The following is a 19,325-nucleotide window of genomic DNA, read 5'->3' as shown; positions in this document are numbered from 1 at the left end:
ACTCAAGGATGTACATTAAACCTTTCAGGACCTTAGTTGAGTAATCAAAGAGGAAAACAAAAAAGTCTGCTATTTGGTGTAAAAAAGAGTTTTAAAAGCTGCTTATCCACCAGAGCCAAGAAGGTAACATCTACCCTTTCTCTTTAAAGAGCACTTTCTACATGTTTTTATTTATATGAACAATTAGTAATTAGGTAATAATTCTGCCCTAGCTGAGGGTCACTACTAGAAATTACCAGATGAGGAAGGAATACTAACAACTTAATAGATTTTATGGTGCTTTCTAATATTAAACTTTCTATTTTTTTTCTGGCCCCATAAATCCTTATTAGTATTCCTCTTAAGAACAAGAATTTGTCATTGTTGTAGCTCCAGCATTTGTAAAGCCTGAGGCAGACCTTTAGTACATCTATGCTGAATGAATGAATCAGAACAAGGAAGATTCATATGAATATTTTGCATTGGTTAATATGTGGTATGCCTAGCAATATCTAGTTTCCTAAAGTAAGTAGTGGTGGCTTGTGAGGAAGCCTGACACATATCTTGTGAGGAAGACTGACACAAATTTATGTAAGGTATAACTGGTATTAATCCAGGGACCACTAAATCCTTGTGGGTAATTCCTAGTGAATAGAAATGTTCACTTTAGGTAGATAAGTCTACCTCATAAAAGTAATTAACCAGTTTTATAGTAGAATTAAAAAGCCACGTATTTTGCTATATTCAGTCAATCCAACAAATATGTTTGGCCTTTACTACGTGCCTGGTATATTTCTAAATTCTAGGGATATTCCAGTGAATAAAATGGAAGGAATCCATGCCCTTGTGGATCTGTGATTGTGTGGTGATAATAAACCAATTGTGTTATGTCGTACACTTAGAAGACTGTAAGTGCAAATCAACTGCGTACTTATTCTTTGCCCATATCAGTTCTACTATGCTTTATGAGGAACTACATTTCTTAAATTATCTGTTCCTCTGACTTTTGTGTTAATTTGCCCAATGTGAAACATTAAGGTTGGAAGGTAGAAGAGGGATAGAAGTTTAGGTGTTTCTCCTGTATCTCTCTCCTTTTCGGGGCATCTAGCCAATAGCCCCTTCTTCTATGGTCCCAGCTATCCCTGAGAAGCCTCCATCATGATTTTAGCTCACACAGGAAAGTCCCACATTCTGAGGTCTGGTAACCTTTTGTTAGACTTTCTAGTTCTATGAGATTCTAGTCCTATGGGATGGCTAATGTCTGGGTTGCCTCACCATCTTCTTTTTTGGCTTCTCAACTTTTCCATCAACTTTGTCACCAGTTCCTTATATTAAATGTCCTATTCTAAAGATCAAGGATGATTCCTTTTTCCTATTTAAGTTACCTAAAGACTTTAAGTTTATGTGTGCTAAATATTTATGTGTGCAGTTTTTAACAGGGATGGTTAGGGTGAAATATCAGGAAATTACCATTATAGCATTTTTGGAAAAGGCAAGGTAATGAAACATGTGGACATCTGGGGAAAGAATTATAGGCAGAGAAGTCTGTACAAAGTTCTTAATCAATCATATGTTTGGCATATACCTGTAAAGTAAGGAGGTCAGATTGTCTGTATGGAGTAAGAAGAGACTAGTAGAAGATGAATTCATAGAGCTAATTGGAAGTTAGGTCATATAGGGTTTCACAGCTACTGTAAGCCTTTTATTTTAAGTGTTATAGAGAAGACCACAATGTTCTGAGCAGAGGAGAGGCATGACCCAGTTACATTTTAATATAATCATCCTGGTCATTATGCTGAAATAGACTGTAGAGGCGCCAAAGGGAAAGTAGGTATATCAGTTGGAAATTGATTTCAGTAGTCCATGAAAGAGATGATAGTGGTTTAGATTGGAGAAGTATGAAATGATGTGATTTGGGATATAAAATTTAAGTGGAGTACTTTCTATTGGCCTGAATGTGGTGTGTCAGAGAAAATAAGAGAATGATTTCTGGTTTGAGTAAATGCGAGAATAGAGTTTTATGCCATTAAATGACACAAGGAAAGTGAGTGGATTAAGTTTAGGAATGGGGTAGAAGGTTATGAGTTCTGTTTTGGACACAGTGATTGTGGAAAGTTCACCAGACATCCAAGTGGAGATTGTCAGGTAGGAAATTGGACAAAAGAGTCTAGATTTTGGTGGCAACATACTGACTTGATTTATGAGGGATTCCAGAGGAGACAACCTGGCTGGGAGTCATTAGCATATATATAGTACTTAAAGCCATGGCACTAGAGATGATTTCATTTTGGTAGTAAATAAGGATAGAGAGGAAGAAGGTCTAAGCATTGCGAGGTAACTGAGAAAGAAGGGGAACACGCAAAACAGATTGATAGCAGATGGGAAGAAAGGGAGAAAACCATAAGCATATGGGACTCTAGAACTAAATAGACTTTACAAGAGAAAGGAGTGATAAGCTGTGTAAAACTCTGATGATAGGTCAAATAAAAATAAGGAGTCAGGATATATTATTGGACTTACCATGTGGAGATTACTCATATATTTTAGTAACAGTAGTTTCAGTGGGGTAGTGGGAAGAGTTGAAAGGGGTAGATTTGAAAGAATGGGAGGAAGGAGCCTGATAGGCAAAGGTTTTTTTTTTTTTTTTTTTTTTTTTATGTTTTGGTATGCAGGGTAATAAAGAAACAGGATGGTAATTGAAGAAGAAGTGAGATCAAGAGACTTTATTTTTAAGATAGAAGAAATAACAGAATGTTTGATGGTATAGTAACGATGGCATAGAAAATAGAGGGGAACATTTTTGAGTGACATACTTGAATGGGTGAAAGGGTGATACATATTTTGGATATGGGGGATGAAGCATGAATAATCCTTATGTAGTGATAAAAAACAAAGTAAGTGTATGGACATAAAGGCTAGCATGTGCGTCGCTATGGCAGGGAAATTTGATTGCTTCAAGTTTTCCAGTGAAATAGAAAGCAGGGTAAGAATTGTGTGTGAAGAGAGAGAGGAATGTACGGAATAACACTCTAAGCAAGTAATAAAATGAATGGACTAAGGAAATGTAGTTTGATTGCTGAGCAGTAAAAGGTGGACTTGACATTTGTGATCATATTTTAATTTAAAATATATTTAAAAGGTTAAAATATTTTACTCCAGCTACATTTAGCTATACTGATACAACTCTGAGTAGGTGAGGAGTTGCATTTAAGCAAGCCTAATTTCAACACAAGGGTAGAGTAACACTAGAGAGAGGGACAAAGAAGTTTGAAATACATCCATAGCAGTAGTCCTATTAACCGACCATGGAATTTAATTTGGTGTAAAGAAAGAATATAGATACAATGATAGTGAGAAGAAGTGGTGGTAAAAGTGGATCTTACAAATGAGACTCTGTATTTTGCCTCCCTTTGAGATCACTGAAATCTTTAAAATATCTCCTCTGTGGTAATTTATTTATGTATTTATTTATTTAAGTTAGGTAACAGAGTACATCATTAGTTTTTTTTTTTTTAAAGATTTTATTTATTTATTTGATAGAGAGAGAGCACAACAGTGGGAGTGGCAGGGAGGGGGAGAAGCAGGCTCCCCACTGAGCAGGGAGTCCAATGTGGGTCTAGATCCCAGGACCCTGGGATCATGACCTGAGCCTAAGGCAGCTGCTTAACAGACTGAGCCACCCAGGCGCCCCACATAATTAGTTTTTGATGTAGTGTTCAATGATCCATTAGTTGTGTACAATATTCAGCGCTCATCACAACATGTGCCTTCCTTAATACCCATCAATCGGCTACCCCAACTCCCCTCTTCCCTCCCTTCTGCAACTGTTTTCCAGAGTCCAGAGTCTCTCATGGTTCTTCTGTGGTTTTTTAAAAACATCTCTGAACTCCTGGAGACTGTATGAGGAAACTGTAACCTTTGAAAGACCAAACTGAGATGAAACAAGAGAATCCCTTGTAGTTTCCAGAAGCCACACTCTAGCAGATCAAGTATTACTAGAAGAACACCCAATTGTGATAGTTTTGCCACCAGGAAGAATCTGAGAGAACGCTTTATCCAAAGATTTTCTTTTTTTTTTTTTTTTTTAAGATTTTATTTATTTATTTGACAGAGAGAGATCACAAGTAGACGGAGAGGAAGGCAGAGAGAGAGAGAGAGAAAGAGAGAGAGAGAAGCAGGCTCCCTGCTGAGCAGAGAGCCCGATGCGGGACTCGATCCCAGGACCCTGAGATCATGACCTGAGCCGAAGGCAGCGGCTTAACCCACTGAGACACCCAGGCGCCCTATCCAAAGATTTTCAAATACGTATCAGGGACAGAATCTTTTCCCAATCAAATTCATACCATGAAATAGATGAAAATCCTACCTCTTATCTGTCAAGGTAATCTGTCCTCTACATAATACATTTTGAAAACTGAGGGTAACTACTTTATTCAATGAACAGAAGGGACAGAGGATATAATTTCATATATTAAATGGCCAAGTAATTACTAGGGTCTAGATCTCTGGATTCCTACTGACATGTCCTTATCTTTTCAGATTGTCTTCCAATGCCTTTCCATCTTGGGTTCACCTCTTCCTTCCTTCTCCTCTTTTTATTTTTATTTAAAATTTTTTTCCCTCTCTGTAGAACTGAGATTGTCAAATAGGAAGTAAATATGTCATATTCCACAGTATTCACTAGTGAGAAAGAATAGAGAATGAGAGTTTATGGATAATCAGTGGCTCAAAATGAAAGCTAACCAACCCACAAACCACCTTCTTGACATATATAGCCCATAAGATGGGACTTAGAAAAAAGGAATAGAAAAAAAAAATTTTTAAATTTAAAAAAGAAAAAAGGAATTATAATTTTTCCCTGCAACAACATTGTTTTTTGTTTTATTGTTGTTGTTGTTGTTTTTTTTACTACCCTTCTTTCATTCTTGAGTGCTCTTAAAAAGAACTGCCTTCATTTGTTTGTTTACTCAAGAGAGTAGACTATATTTAGCACTTTGGTTCCTGCTATTCTCTTTGTTGCTATGAGTTCTTTAAAGTTTCCTTATGTAGTACCTCTTCCTGCTAAGCATAGTAAAATTGATAAATATTGCTGACTAACAGGTTGATCAGTAACAGTTAAAAAGCAGGAAATAAGTAGCTGTAGGCAGACATTTCAAACACAAGCAATTTAGTCTCCATTGCATAAGCTTCACACAGGCAGACATCCAAAGAAAAGGGACTTGCAATATATAGACCAACAGTTTCAGTTTATTGTTTTATGAATAAGTTTTTTTTTTTTTTTAAGATTTTATTTATTGATTTGACAGAGAGAGATCACAAGTAGACGGAGAGGCAGGCAGAGAGAGAGAGAGGGGGAAGCAGGCTCCCTGCCGAGCAGAGAGCCCGATGCGGGACTCGATCCCAGGACCCTGAGACCATGACCTGAACCGAAGGCAGCGGCTTAACCCACTGAGCCACCCAGGCGCCCCTATGAATAAGTTTTTAAAGATATATACACACACATGTGCGCACGTGTGTGTGTGTACCACATACATTCTTACCTCTCACACTGAATCAAATGCAAAATCACAAAAATACAAGAATACTCAAACCCAACATACTCATGTTCACAAAAGTTCTACACTCATGCTCAATAAAAGAGTCCCTCTTCCCCTTACACAATGACGTGCATATATATCATCTTTTGGTGGGGAACAATCTTGAGAAGCTGGCACATTTTTCCTTATAATTTCCCTCCCCATTCTTCCCTTGACCCATTCCCAGTATGTAGCAATAGATATAATCAGGGTAGAAATCTCCAAAGTAGAGAAAATATAAATGCTGGATGGCAGATGGGGCAGATATGCAAAAGCTTCACCGTAAGTAAGGTGAGAGAAATTCCATTCTTTTTTTTTTTTTTTGTTATCTCAGGCAGGGAGGCTTCCTCAGGACTACTCTAAAGTCAAAACTGATTGTCTTTGAGGAGATCCTGCACATGTATTTAGGGTCTCCCAAGTGAGCCAAAGGAGGTTAATAAAACCACTTTAACTCCTTTGTTTGACATTTGATATAAATGCTCTGAGGGGAAAAAAAAGTATAAACATAGCTTTAAAGTCTTCTTAAGAATTAGTTGATAAGGCATCAAAGGACTAATTATATGCAAATATTGCTACTAATTACTGATAGCCTCTTCCACTCCTTCAAACATCCTTATAGGACTTGAAAGAAGTACCATGTGAACATTTCCAATTTCTGTCTGTGCTTAAAAATAATAAAACCATCTTTCCTTGGAACTCTCTGAACTAAGATACTGCACTTCAGTGGATCCTTTCCAAGCAAGTCAATGAAAGTAGGTTTAATCACTCATGACTGAAGGAGTTAGAGTCACTAAATATCAGCCACGGGAAGGAAAATAGAGAAAAAGCACTGCTTATTATGGAGTACAAAGTAAAACACATTCTGTCTCTGTCTAAACCACAAACCCTACCTCACAGCTGTTTCAAACCTTACTCATTGCTTTTCAACCAACAAAGCTTTTTCTGCACCTCCAATACATATTTCCTTTCATCTCAGGGTATTTGTGCAAATAATCCTTTTTGCTTGAAATGTTCTTACCCATTCTTCACTCATCTAATACCAGTCACCCTTCAGATGGTTCAAACATCCCTTTCAAAGTGAAGACCCACATAACCCCTGAATGAGGCCCCCACAGATTAAACTGTGCTATTTTTGATGGTCCTCGATACTCCCACAGTCCAACCTTTCTTAATAAAGAGAATTTTATATTTACCTGCTCGAAAGTTCAAAGAGACTTTTCATTTTTTGTAAGTCGAGTTTTAGAATAGGTACAGACAACACCAGAGAGGGAGAAATTAAAAAGGAGAGGGAACAAAAAGGCAAGAGGCAGGTAGGCTGGTTCTTCATGGAAAACATCTGGTAAAGTAGACTACATAGATGGAGAGTACGAAGATCTAGAGTTGCTGGGAGGTGTGAGAAAATAGGAAAAAAAAAAAACAGAATATAGGAAAAAATGATATTTTTCACTGTTTAAGTTTTCTTCGTAATGTTCTGAAAGAAATTTAAGTAAAGACTGGTATCAGTTTTCAACTGTTTTTGAACTTTATTTTTTTGGTAATGTTCTGAAAGAAATGTGAGTAAAGATTGGTATCAGTTTTCAATTATTTTGAATACCATTGTTTCTTCTGAGAAGTCAACTGCTAATTTTTGCATTCACTCATCAGTGGTCAATGATACATTATTTTTCTCTTGTTGCTTTCAAGAACTTTCCTTGTCTTTGATTTTTAACACGTTTATTATGATGTATCTTTTTACATGTCTCTTTACTTTTATCCTACTTGGAGTTCATCCAGTTTCCAGGATATAAAGGTTATATCTTTTAAGTAACTTTGGGAACTTTTCAGTCCCATTTCTCAAATATTTTTTTTCTTTTCCTTTCTCTCTTTCCTTTTGTTTTTTTCCATGTCATGTATGTTGGCATAATTAATGTTATACTAAAATTCTTTGAGGCTCCGTTGATTTTGTCTTCATCCTTTTTTTCCTTCTGTTTGTTAGGTTGAATAATCCCTATTATTCTTCAGGTTTATTCTTCAGGTTTATTAATTCTTTCTTTTATCAGTTCAGTTCTAAAGTTGAAGCCCTCTCAGTTTTTATACTTTGCAACTCCAACATTTCCATTCAGTTCTTTTTTAAAAAATTCTCTTTATTGATATTCTCTTATTGTTATGACATTTTCATAATACCTTCCCTGCTTTTTTCTAAGTTTTTATTTTAATTCCAGTTAGTTAATGTAGTGTTATATTAGTTTCGGGTGCACATTATAGTGATTCTTCCCTTACTTCTTTAATCATGCTTTCCTTTCATTTGCTTCTTTATTTGTTTAGTGACTGGCTGGATTATTTTACTGAATTATTTTTAGATCCACGGTGCTAAACCTCTGATCTCACTCCTCAGGGAGACAGTTTTGGGTAGACCCACAGTCCTGCTGGAATGAGAGCAGTACTTGTAAGTCTCTCTTCCTTTCTTTCCCTGATCACACGCAGCTATTAAGTCCCACCAATTGCCAACCAAATGCTCCTCTGTTTTAAAAAATGTTCTAGATTATAAATTTCTATACAAACAAGTGCAATCAAATTGTGACTTATTTCATGGGATGCTTTCTGAGGTAAACATTTGGTATTTGTTTTGACTCTAGGAGGGCTTCCTTCAGTTCTCTCATTCTCTAGTTCTCTCCTTCAAACTAGCTAGCCAACAGTCTAGGCTATATCTTCATTAGAGCCACAAATATCCACCTAACTGACTTTTATCAAACCCTCAACTATTTTCTCATGTTTAAAATTCTCCATTATCTGAAAGTGAAGTTAGTTCTGAATTTTTATGGGCTTTCTTGAATTCTTTTCAATTGCTCTTTGCCCTTAGAATCATTTTCAGATCATTATTTTTTCCTTTCCATAATTTTCACCATTTAAATTGAGAAGTGGGTCAGTGAACTACTCATACTTTCATGCCAGAAGTCATGTCTTTCCAATTCTATGCTTTGGTAGTTAATTTTTTTTCTTAATTTTTGTAGTTTTGTCTAAACTATGAATAATTAACTTATTGAATTTTTTTATTGTTATTCACATAGAGAACTCTTGATTTTGGTACAAATATCTGATGTGTAGTTATTTTATCCAATTCTTATACATTATGTATATTTTTAATGGCACTTGAAGTTTTAAACATACAATAAAATCATCCTAAAATAAAGTATGTTTTACTTTTTTTTCCCAATGTTTGGAGCAATCATTTTATTGTCATGTGTTTTTACATTCAATAGTATTTAGAAGGCAGCATTAAATGATAGGATAATGGTAATCCCTATATGTTTTCTGATCACTATTGATATTATTTTACTTACCATTTCAAATTATGTTTGGTGTTGAGTTTTGTTAAAAATGTTTTATCCCATGGGGCGCCTGGGTGGCTCAGTGGGTTAAGCCGCTGCCTTCGGCTCAGGTCATGATCCCAGGTCCTGGGTTCAAGTCCCACATCGGGCTTTCTGCTCAGCGGGGAGCCTGCTTCCTCCTCTCTCTCTGCCTGCCTCTCTGCCTACTTGTGATTTCTCTCTGTCAAATAAATAAATAAAATCTTTAAAAAAAAATGTTTTATCCCTTCATCATTTTTAAATGTTTCCTTCTTATTCTACATCATGTTAATGGATCCTCAATTTAATAATAGCCTTTCTCTTATCTATTATTAAGGATTATACATTTCATTAATGAAATGAATTGTGTTAATAAATTTTCTGTGATTAAATCATACTTGTATTTGTTAGAAAAAGCCTATTTGGTTGATACTTAATGTATTATTCTTATGGGAAGTCAACTGCTTTCATCTTCTATCCTTTCAACAGTATATTTTATAGGGTGTCACAGAAATCCGTGTACTTGGAGTAAGCCAACTCTTTCTTTCAGGACTCTATCAGCAGTCAAATGAGAATTCACCTCACATTCTCTGGATAAGCCTATCCTATCACCAAAGATCTCCCCATTCCTGTTACATTTACTACTAAACACTCAGGATACAGAGGTACCTTGGAAGCCACAGAGGAAGAAATGACCTCTTTGAATTAAATGCTGCTAATGGTCAAATAAGATGAGAATGTAAAAGTGAATGTAAAATTTTTCTTTTTGATCAGAGGGTCATTTCTCAGTTCTCATCTTGCTTGCTATATTTGGCCTCCAAGAAACCTCTGTCACCTGTTTCTTCATACCTTTGTGGCCACTCTTCAGGCTTTATAGTTAGTTCCTTTCTATTCACTTTAACTCGATATAGGAGTGTTCAAGAGTTCTAAATATACTATAAGTAAACTTACTTCCTTGATAATGTCATCTAATCCTTAGCTATACAAGTTTATTTATTTATATTCTCTTTGTTCCCAAATTCTGTCATTCCACCAGGCTTGTTACACTGAAAACCACTATATCTTGCATATATGATTTGTGTGTCTAAATGCCTACTCAGCAGCACCACTGGATATTTAGTGAGTATCTCAAAATTTACAAGTCCAAAATTCACTGATGATCATTGACTTCAACCTTTTGGTTCAACATTTTAGTCCTTCAATTCACTAAGTACAAATTCTTTAAATTGTATTTCACTTCTTTCTTTCTCTTGCATCCCATATCCAATTCTTTTTTTCTTTTTAAATATCACATATTATACATGTTCATTTTCTCTTTTCCTTAATCATGTTCACAAGGGGTTTTGGCCTTTGAAAAAAGACAACTTCTGAATTCATTTATCCTTTGGACAAGTTTGGGTTTCTTATTTTATTCAATTGGTTTTTTTTTAAATCACTTTTCTCTTTTCAGTATATATTTTGTTGTTCTTTATATAACTGTCTTTGCATAAAAAGTTCCTTATTTATTACCTTTCGTATTTATATATCAAGCAATTTAAAGCTGTGTAGTTTCTTCTGAATATATATTTTACAGTGGATCACAGATATCCTTTTCATTGCTTCTTAAGTAAGCTTGTGTGGCTTATAATTTCTGTCAATATTCTTTTTGATCCAGGGCTATTTAAGAGTATAATTTTTATGTACTTGTATCCTAGTTTTTGTTTGTTTGTTTTGTTTTGTTTTGTTTTGTTTAGCTATTGTCTTTCTCCTTTGAAAACTCTGTTTTACTAGAGATTTCTTTTGGCTCTTCTGAATTTCTTCCTTTAGCTTCCTTTAACTCCCTTAGGAATTCTGGTATTTTTCTTCCACCATTTGTTATTATGAGTGGAGATGATCCTGTAAGTGGTGACAGGCTGGGCATTCTGTAGCCCTTTGGTCAGGCAAATATGCCATCAGCCTTATGTTTGCTCTCTTTAGAAGTGTCAAAAATGGGGGTGCCTGGGTGCCTCAGTGGGTTAAGCCTCTGCCTTCAGCTCAAGTCATGGTCTCAAGGTCCTGGGATCGAGCCCCATATCGGGCTCTCAGTTCAGCAGGGAGCCTGCTTTCTTCTCTCTCTCTGCCAGCTGCTCTGCCTACTTGTGATCTCTCTGTCTCTCTCCCTGTCAAAGAAATAAATAAAATCTTAAAAAAAAAAAAAAAAAGAAGTGTCAAAGTTAGGGAGGTTCTTCTGGGTCAGTTGGAATAGTATGTGACTCTTGATCTCAAGGTTGTGAATCTGAATCCCATGTTGGGTGTAGAAATTACTTAAATAAATAAAAAATTAAAAATATTAAATTGAGGAAGCCACAAAGAAATGGAAAAACATTCTGTGCTCATGGATTGGAAGAACAAATATTGTTAAAATGTCTATATCATCCAAAGCAATCTACAAATTCAATGCAATCCCTATCAAAATAACATTGACATTTTTCATAGAGCTGGGACAAATAATCCTAAAATTTGCATGGAACCAGAAAAGACCCTAAATGTCCAGAGAAATGTTGAAAAGAAAATGAAAGCTGGTGGCATCACAATGCTGTACTTCAAGCTATATTACCAAGCTGTAATCATCAAGACAGTATGGTACTGGCACAAAAACAGAGACATAAATCAATGGAACTGAATAGAGAACACAGAAGTGGACCCTCAACTCTATGATCAAGTAATTTCCCACAAAGCAGGAAAGAATATCCAATGGAAAAGGACAGTCTCTTCAACAAATGATGTTGGATAAATTGGACAGAAAAATGTAGAAGAATGAAGCTGAACTATTCTCTTATACCATATACAAAGATAAACTCAAAATGGATAAAAGACCTAAATGTGAGACAGGAATCCATCAAAATCCTAGAGGAGAACACAGGCAGCAACTTCCTCAACTTTGGTTGCAGCTACTTTTTGCTAGACACATCTAAAAGGCAAGGAAAGCAAAAGCAATATTGAACTATTGGGACTTCATCAAGATAGCACAGCAAAGGAAACAGTCAAAAAAACTAAAAAGTAACCTACAGAATAGGAGAAGATATCTGCAAATGATATATCAGATAAAGGATTAGTATCAAAGATTTATAAAGAATTTATCAAACTCAAAACCCCCAAAAAACAAATAATCCAGTCAAGAAATTGCCATAGGACATGGATAGACATTTCTACAAGGAAGACATACACATAGCCAATATACATGAAAAAAAAAATATTCCACATCACTCAGCATCAGGGAAATACAAATCAAAACCACAATGAGATACCACCTCATACCAGTCAGAATCGCTAAAATTTATAAGACAGGAAAAAAGTGTTGGTGCCTGGGTGCCTCAGTGGGGTGCCTGGGTGCCTCAGTGGGTTAAAGCCTTTGCCTTCGGCTCAGGTCATGATCCCAGGGTCCTTGGATCGAGCCTGGAGTTGGGTTCTCTGCTTGGCAGGGAGCCTGCTTCCCCCCTTCTCTCTTTGCCTGCCTCTCTGCCTGCTTGTGATCTCTGTCAAATAAATAAAAATCTTTTAAAAAAATGTTGGTGAGGATGTGGAAATAAAATGAAATATATGAGATGAAATATTATAATTAATAATGAAAATGAACTTTTGGGACTTCATCAAGATATAAAGCTTCTGCACAGCAAAGGAAACAGTCAACAAAACAAAGAGGCAACCCACAGAATGGGAGAAGATATTTGCAAATGACACTACAAAGGGCTGATACCCAAGATTTATAAAGAACTTCTCAAACTCAACACCCAAAAACCAGATAATCAAGTCAAAAAACAGGCAGAAGACATGCACAGACACTTCTCCAAAGAAGACATACAGATGGCTAACAGACACATGAAAAAGCCTTCCTCATCATTAGCCATCAGGGAAAGCCAAATCAAAACCACACTGAGATCCCACCAATATCTTACACCAGTGGGAATGGCAAAAATCTACAAGGCAAGAAACAACAAATGGTGAAGAAGTTGTGGATAAAGGGGAGCCCTCTCACACTGTTGGTGGGAGTGCAAATTGGTGCAGCCACTTTGGAAAGAAGAATGTGGAATATTTTGGTGAATATTTCATGTATCTTTGAAAAGAATGTTTTGTATACTGTTGGTGGGAACGGTCTATAAATGTGAGTTTCTCCATTTCGTTCATGGTGTTACTCAATTCTTTTGTGCTTCATGACTTTTTGTTTATTTGTTTTATCAGTTAATAAAACTGACGACTGACTACTGACTGAGGAATGGTACAAGTCTCCAAAGAAAACTGTGTATTTCTCTATTTTTCCTTACAGTTCTATCAATTTTTGTCTCTTAGGTACACATAAGTTAATTTTGGTTTTGTCCTTAGGTATACATAAATTTAGGATTATCATGCCCTCTTGCTGAATTGATACTTTATCCATACATAATATTCCTGTTTACTTTAAGTAACTTTCTTACCCTGAAATCTATGTTGATATTAATATGGTTACTCCATCTGTGATAGGTAGAATTCCCTCTAATGTCTCACATTTCTGTATAATCTCCTGCCCTGGAGTGGACCAGCAGACATGATGAAATTATTTTATATGGCAAAGGTGAAGGCATTTTGCTGATAATTAAGGTTATCCATTGGTTGACTTTGGGTTCTTCAAGATGGCAATTATCCTGGGTAGGTATGACTTAATCAGACAAACCCTTCAAAAGAAAAAAGAGGAGGAAGAGGTGGAGGAGAAAGAAGGAGGAGAAGAAGGGAAAGGAGAAGAGAGAGAAGAAAAAGGAGGAGGAGGAGGGGTGCTTTACTCTTGGACTTGAAGGAAGAAAATCATCCTGGTTTAGAGAAGGGTTGAAAGAAGGACAAATGGTGTGTTCTCTCAGAACTGAGAGCCTAAATCCTACAACCCCAAGGAATGAAAATCTGCCAACAGCTAGTGATTTGGAAGAGACTCCCAAACCTGAGATGAGATTGAAGCCCTGGAATCTTATTTAAGCTTATTGAGTTCCTCAGCACAGGATTCAGCTAACATATTTGGATTTCTGACCTACAGACCCTGTGATATAATAAATTTGTTTTGCTTTAAGCCACAGAGTTCAAGGGAGAAACTGGAGAAACTGCAGAGACTGAACGGATGTGTTTTTTTTCCTGGGACACTTCTCTCTTCCCTGCCTTTGCACATCTTTTCTTCCTTGTTTGTGGGGAAGAAAAGATGATTCTGTAGGAAGAAGTACAGTGCACATGAACAGAGACTATCTTTTCAAAGCTTGTTATAGTGAGGGAATCTGTTCTTTTCAAAGCTCGTTTTGGGAGGGATTCCACGACTTTTATCGCTTGCCCTTGGCAAACTTCAATGCAGGCAGGGGAGTCGGGAAGTTTTATAAAGAAAACAAGGGAAAGCTTCATCTTCATTCAAATCTCCAGTTGATGTTTGCTTGCATTGAGAAGCTGGAACCAAGCGAACTAGATGAAGGGACTTCTTATGTGTTTGGTTTGGGTAACAATGCTGGCTTTCTGCAGTTGTTCCTGAGTTTGAAGGGCGTGAAAGGATAAGAGTCAAACCCATAGAATTATAATCCTGATCATGGAAATGGAGTAGGAGTTGCCAGTGTGGGGTCATGGGCTGGAGTTCTCTGTATAACTCTTCTTACCATCAGAGAGATTACTCTCTTAACACCAGGTAGAGAAATATTATCTCTGTATAGCATGCACTTGACAGTCTTCCACAATGACAACAAACGGGCACACTTTCAATTAAAAAAAAATGTTATGGGATGCCTGGGTGGCTCAGTTGGTTAAACGGCTGCCTTTGGCTCACGTCATGATCCCAGCATCTTGGGATTGAGTCCCGCATTGGGCTCCTTGCTCCGCAGGGAGCCTGCTTCTCCCTCTGACACTCTGTCTGCCTGTGCTCTCTCTCTCTCTCTCTGACAAATAAATAAATAAAATCTTTTAAAAAGAAAGAAAAATATTATAATGCTTTTCTTTTTTTAAAATTTTTATTTATTTTTTTTTACTATGTTCAATTAGCTAACATATAGTACATCATTAGTTTTTGATGCAATATTTAACAGTTCATTAGTTGCGTATAACACCCAGTACCCTCCTTAATAGTGGTTTTCTAAAGAAGAACTCTGTTGATTAAAAGTAAGACATTTAGGGGTGCCTGGGTGTCTCAGTGGGTTAAAGCCTCTGCCTTCAGCTCAGGTCATGATCTCAGGGTCCTGGGATCAAGCCCCACATCAGACTCTCTGCTTAGTAGGGAGCCTGCTTCCTCCTCTCTCTCTCTGCCTGCCTCTCTTCCTACTTGTGATTTCTGTCAAATAAATAAATAAAATTTAAAAAAAAAGTAAGACATTTACCTCATCCCCTTGTTTTAGTGCTAGGTAATTGGAATTGACATTATTTTCTTTTTCTTTTCCTTTTTTTTTTAAGATTTTATTTATTTATTTATTTGACAGAAAGAGATCACAAGTAGGCAGAGAGGCAGGCAGGGCGGGTGGGAGGAAGCAGGCTCTCTGATGAGCAGAGAGCCTAATGCAGGACTTCATCCAAGGACCCTGGGATCATGACCCGAGCCGAAGGCAGAGGCTTTAACCCACTGAGCCACCCAGATGCCCCGGAATTGACATTATTTTCTATCATTATATATGTGAAAGAAAATATGAACCCATATAATTCAAAGAGAATTCAAGACAAATTCCTTAGCAATCAGGTCCCAAGTTTAAATGTGAGTCAATTTATTGCACTCCTCTGTATTCCTTAAACAAATCCTAATTTCCCTCAAAATAAAAGCCAAGAACTTCATGATGACCAACAAAGCGCTATATGATCTCCCTGTGTCACCTCTCTGACCTCGGGTCTTTAACTCTCCCATTCTCTTAGCCTGTTCTAGACATGCTCACCTCCTGATACTCCTAAACAGACCATTCTCCCACCTAATAGTTTTTGCACTGACTGTCCCCTCTCCCCTCCCACGAATAGCCATATGGCTGCATCCTTCAGTCTTTGCCCCCATGTCACGTTCACCATGAGCATTGCTTTGACTGTTCTACTGATAAGCTCATTTACCTAAAACAATCTCTTTTATATCCTTCTAATATGCTATATAATTTACTTATTCATTTTGTTTACTATTTGCTTTCTATCTCCCCAACTCCTACCAGAATGAAATTTCCATGAGGCAGAAATCTAAGTCTATTTTATTCACTAATGTATCCCAAGAACTCATAAGGGTACCTAGCCAATAGCAAGCATTCAATAAATCTTTGTTTGAATGAGATGAGGTCCCAGATCCAGGGTATTTTCTATGATAACACAACTGCCTCATTAATAGTAATGAGGATGATAGTAATAGAATCATTATAATACATGCATAATAACCGTAGTTTATAACATGTTTTCCCACAAATAGTCTAAGTAGGTCAGAAATTGCATAGCTTTGCTCTGCTAGGTTTATATTTAAAATGCAAGCTATCTAACTAGAACATCAAGTGTTAATGGAGCTGAGCCTATTATAAACAGCAAAAAGCTATAAACTGTGAAGCTACAAAATCAGTAGCAACACTTTCATTCTTGGGAATTTTAGATACATTAGGAACCTGTAATTACTGGCTCCATCTGCCTACTCTGTCTTGAGCTTAATTATGTATTTCAGAAGAAACGCTTCTCATGTTTTCATTTTTTGTATATATAAATATTTAGCTACATCTCTTATCATTTTCTGCCTCTCTTTCCCTCTGCTTTGCCATTTACAATCTCCCGAGCTATTTTTACTTCCAAATTGCAATGTCTTTCCTCAGAATCAACATGAGAGAGATTGGAGCCAAGAAATTTAGTTCTGCCAATGTCTCCATAGCATCTCTGAAGAGGGGTTATCAAGCCCCAAACATTCACTTACAGATGGTGGGGGGTGGGACAAGGGCAACACTAGTATCTTTCCCAAATCAACATGCTCAAAATATTAAAGTCAGTAGGGTACAGGATCTTCCTGAGGAGATGGGGACAAAAATAAAATGAGAAAACAATAAGTTAAATAGTATTTAATAGGATTTTAAATCAGGATTTAGAATAGCTTTTAAAACATGAATGTGGCTCTCTAAAAAGAGAATACAGCAGACGCTGTTTCCTAGAATTATTTGAACACCAAGGACAAACATTTGGGGGATGGAACACACCTATTAGCATTTCCCCCAACGGTATTTTAGATACTGATGATCTACTGAAAATCATTTCCTTTAATGACATAAGCACACTGAAATATTAGTTGGTGTTGGCTCGATCTTTAGTAATTTCAATATTCTTTCCACTTCAATGAAACATTAGAGAGCCGCAAATACAGGTTTAAGTGTGGCAAGAAAATACACAGTGAAATAAACTTTTATCTTGTTCTTCTTTGTGGAAGAGGGAGAACAAAATGAAAAAGTGCTTTTAGTTTTCATTCCCTCCCACCTTGATCCTCCAGGTCAGCTAAGCCTTTCTGTCCTGTCACTTTAAATTCTTCTTTACACACCCCTTGCCTGCCTCCACAAATGTACTGAAGAAAAACTCCACCCATGTCTGTGTTTAGAAGTTTCACACCAAAAGACAGAGTTGTCCCTGAAGGCAGGGGAGTGTGGCAGTGCTTGGACATGAAAAAGAGTCGTGTAGTTCAGGAGGAGAGGCTAGCTGCTGGACACCTAAAAAGGTTGGACCGTTGATCAGTTTTGTTTGCGGAGGGCAGTATCTTCATCAGGTGATGGAGATGTATACCTGCTTGTAGTCCATGCCCCAAGGGGAAGGTGCAGCTGGTCCAGTCCTTGTAAGGAGTGGGGAAGCTGTCCCTTACCCTGCAATGGAAGAAATAGGCCTTACCCTCCCTAGTGGGTCAGGGTTAGCTGGAAGTGGCCTTAAGTTTGGATCAGAAAGAAACAGCTATTGTTCCACCTTTAGGACAAGAAAATTCATATTTAACCAGACTAAAATACCACTAATTTCTATTTAACTTTTTTTTTTAAAGATTTTGTGTATTTATTTGACAGAGAAAGATCACAAGTAGGCGGGGGCGGGGTGGGGGCGGGAAGCAGGCTCCCTGCTGAGCAGAGAGCCCAATGCAGGACTCGATCTTAGGACTCTGAGATCATGACCTGAGCTGAAGGCAGAGGCTTAACCCACTGAGCCACCCAGGTGCCCTATTTAACTTTTAATGTAAGTAAATTATGGCACTACCTACAATGACCCTTGAAATCCTATGCATTGTTTGTAATGTCACTTGTAAGAAGAGACTAATTTGGAATTCTAGGACAGGGTAATAAGGATTAGATTAGCAGTAGGAGTCAGATTCCTACTGGCTCCCACAATGGGGACATTCGTTACTAGCCTTGGGACTCTTATGGTGTAAATTCAGCATGTCTTCTAGACCACATGTGGTAGGATATAAAAAGACACTGTGGATAACTAGTTGTGGAAATTTTGTGTGTGTGTGTGTGTGTGTGTGTGTGTGTGGTGGGGGTAGGGGGTAGAACTAGTGACTGGGGTGCTGGTAGCAGCAGGGTAATGGCTTTTGGAGGGAGTACAAGAGTGCATAAAAAAGTTTTTTTTTTTTTTTTTTTAAATCTACTGAGTATATGTTACCTGGATAATCACATATTCTATACCACGTTTGTATTTAAGTGTAATAATTATTTGGTATATTGTGATTTGAATACATTTTCTAAAAAAATGGATTTGTTTTATAATTTGGAGCCGAGGAAAGCTGTCTGCTTAAGTTAAAAATATTGGGCCTGGGCCCTTATACAATTCTTGGTCAGTGTTGACCTACTTCTGAATGGACTGGGGGTGGGGGGTGAGGTAACAAGGAGTAGGTTGCTCCACTCCTCTACCATCCTGCAGTCCAGAAATCAACTCAGGTTAAATAGCTGAAGACACCAAGTTAATCCATCTCTGAGCAAATATTCAAATTCACATGTTCCAAGCTCTTCTCTACCCTAGTAGCTCCTGTCCCCTTGGTTATCATGATCAGTTAGGGGCTCGTCACAAAATACCAATTCCATATACCTAGCCCTAGAGGCTCTGATGCTATAGGGTCTGGCCCTGAGTAGCTATGATGTGCAAACGCTCAGGTATTTGTGCTGTTTAGGGCTTGTGAGTCACTGTTTTACTTTCACTGTCCCTGAAAAGGGAGAAGCAGTATCATTTTAGGCAGAGCATGGTGAGGTCAGGAAAGTAAACAATAGAAAAGAAAGCCTAAGCTAAGTGGCTGTACTCAGGGATATAATGTCATTCCTAGAAGAACCAGGAAATGCTAGGTGGAGGAAGCCAGTCCTGAACAGCCTTCCAAGGCGAGGACTCAAGGACAGAGGAATGTTGTTCCTAAAACTGGTGAACAAAGGATGGTGGGGATAGGTGCAGTCCAAAAGAACACATCTGTTTATTAGAACAGAGGTTATGTGGAGGGTATGATTTCATTAGACTGATTCTTAAGTCACCAGCAAAGATAGCA

This window comes from Lutra lutra, chromosome 10 (assembly GCF_902655055.1).
Source record: "Lutra lutra chromosome 10, mLutLut1.2, whole genome shotgun sequence".
In the NCBI taxonomy this organism is placed as follows: Eukaryota; Metazoa; Chordata; class Mammalia; order Carnivora; family Mustelidae; genus Lutra; species Lutra lutra.
Note: the sequence above shows the minus strand (reverse complement) of the source record.